Source organism: Limulus polyphemus, unplaced genomic scaffold (genome assembly GCF_000517525.1).
Source record: "Limulus polyphemus unplaced genomic scaffold, Limulus_polyphemus-2.1.2 Scaffold1412, whole genome shotgun sequence".
Lineage (NCBI taxonomy): Eukaryota > Metazoa > Arthropoda > Merostomata > Xiphosura > Limulidae > Limulus > Limulus polyphemus.
Window position 1 is genome coordinate 53,163 of NW_013667022.1, and position 2,856 is coordinate 56,018.

Sequence of the window (2,856 nt, forward strand, 5' to 3'; positions counted from 1 at the left end):
AACACACGCTATAAATCACAGTGATTCACAGACTTTACTTAGGGTGCCTACTGTTCGCTTGCCTCAATTATCTATCTCTGCCTTGCCGCTGGTTTTTCTCGCCAAGCTTATATACTAAAAAAGAGGGCGCCTCGAACAAACACGGCCTCCCCGATAATTCATGATCCTTCGAAAAATTCCAGCGCGCATGCTCCCAGGGTCGCGTGACTTCCGCTGTAGTAACAATATAATGAAATACAGAACCATGCCTCATAAAATAAAGATCACTAGGTCCCAAGATGTATGATATTTAATCTATATCGAACTCACCTTTGTATTTCTTTTATGTTCTCTCTTTTAGGAAAATTAATCTAAGAATATTTATATATATTCCACTAATCCCTTAAACTATACCACTAACACTGTACTTTTGTGGTACAAAAGTATATCACGTGTTTTCTATTCCATTGTTTTAATAAATAATATTTCAAACAATTTCATTTATTCTGGTGTATGTGTGGTGTTCATATAACATGGTCAAGAAAGTCGTTAAGTTCCTTTCACTCTAGATACCTATTGTTCTGTGTCATTCACCTAAGTTAACACCTTGTCTTCCCGTGAAAAAATTAATGTGAGGTGGTACATACAAAGTAAGTGTAAATGATGATCTCTTCCACTTGTAGGATAAATAATGTATCATGGTCATTATAACCTCCATTATTTTCAATGGGATTGATCCATGGTCAAGTGGTAACACATGTTTTCCTGGAAAAGTATGACGTTATAGCTTTAAGTATATAATGTGATATTTTCTCGATGTGGAATAATATATACGTGCAATATCATTTGGGACAGGCTCTTGTAAACTGCACCATTTTTAGGTCTCCAGCAAATGCGATTATCCTTCATGTTGAATGACAATATGCACCCATACTATTGTTTTGCGTTTTTGAATAAATATTGCTTTCACTTTGTATTTCAAATGTGTGTCTAGTTTCTTTCTTGCACAAACTCACCCAGGATCAGAGAACCCAGAACTACTTTGTAGTAAATATCTTGGTCGAATCTCCTGTATTCTGTGGAACAATTTAATCATTCCTGAGGGAAATCAGTTTTACCTGAAAATACCATACTTGTAAGACACTAAAATCAGCTAATGATAAGATGGAGAGAGATTATATGCAGAATAAATGCTGACATACCTTGAGTACAAGTGTTATTATGCCACTACTAAACCCACAAGTAAAAGTAAGCCCCAGTTTTTATACCCATCTCGTGCTAGCAAAATTTTATATGATATAATAAAGAGTAAATCCATTGTAGTGTATTGTATCTGTAATATGGTACACCAAACGAGAAGTTGTATATCATGATCAGCTATGACAGTATCTTAGTAACAATATGGTTTGTTGGCTATTCTGAGAAGTGACCAGACTATATGGTAATATTTAAAATAACATTTCACATAAAGGTTCGAGGACTTAGTATGTGAAAGAATGGGTGAATATACAACATCAGAAGACTAAAGTATAAATGAATTAAAACAGAGGTAAAAATACAATATGGACATATTTTGAGACAGGAGCTCAAGCAGAATCAGTGAAGGTTAGTTAGTAGGTTGTACAGGGATGCAATAAATATTTTCTTCTCGGATGTTGGGTAATGTTGGAGTGATAGCACAGGCCATTTATAGCTGGTATCATGGAAAATACTTTTGGACCAACAGAGCTCTATTGAAGTCATTCTGTTCCATCTCCTGACAACAATCTTCTGCCAGGAAGTTCATCCATAGGAAATTTTCATTTGGTAGAGTTTAGAGGTTAGCCAGATCATGTTCCTCTTGCATGTGATGGTAAATCCCATTACTTGATTAGAATAACCCAAGAACTGGCAGTGGGTGGTGTTGACTAGCTGCCTGCCCTCTAGCATATCACTTCTAAATTAAGATGAGTATGGCAAATAGCCTTTGAATAGCTTGGCACGAAAAAATAAAAGAACAGTCTCCATAGTGACTTGAAGCTGATGTTACAGCCATGCTTCCAGACGTGTTACTGACTATGGTAGCATCTCCATTTAGGAAATTAACGTGGACCAAGACAGTATTATTTGTTTTCTACTCCCTTTGATGATATGTAAATATTTGAAATTTTTGTATTTTCTTTTAGTTCAGTTTGAGCTTGGAATGTTTTTCTTGTAAATACATCTTAACCTTGTTTCATCTAGGAACACTTCGCCTAGTGGCAATTAACTGAATTTCTTGCGGGGAAGATAGTATGTGATGTCCAGAAATAGAAAGCTGTCTTTTCTGTCGACGAATTGGATAATGGCTTGTGGTTTCTGACACCTCAGCATTCTAGCATAAATGGTAGAGGGTCACGTGCAGAATAATATTTATTGTACAAACACTCTCTCTCACCAGTCCAATATACTGAACACAGACCCACTTGCCCTTATTTTGTTTTGTCTCTTGATAGTAACTGTGAAAATCTTGCCTTACAAATCTTTTAACATTCCTTGAAAAGGTTACTGCTTATGTAGATGAGGGTAAGGGTGTAGATTTGGTATATCAGGATTTTCAGAAAGCATTTGATAAGGTGCCACATAAAAGGCTTGTAAAAAATTAGCTCTATCAGCTTTTTATAGGATAAGTTAGCAAAGTGGATAGAAAAGTGGCTGGATGAGAGAAAGCAGAGGGTTGTTACAAATGGAGTTCAGTCAAACTGGATTAATGTCACAAGTGGGGTGCTTCAGGGCTCAGTTTTAGGGCTTTTGCTCTTTTTGACTTACATCAATAACATACACGAAAGAATAGTCAATAAATTACTTAAATTTGCAGATGATATTAAGATCTTGGGTGTTGCTAGCTATGGAGAGGAT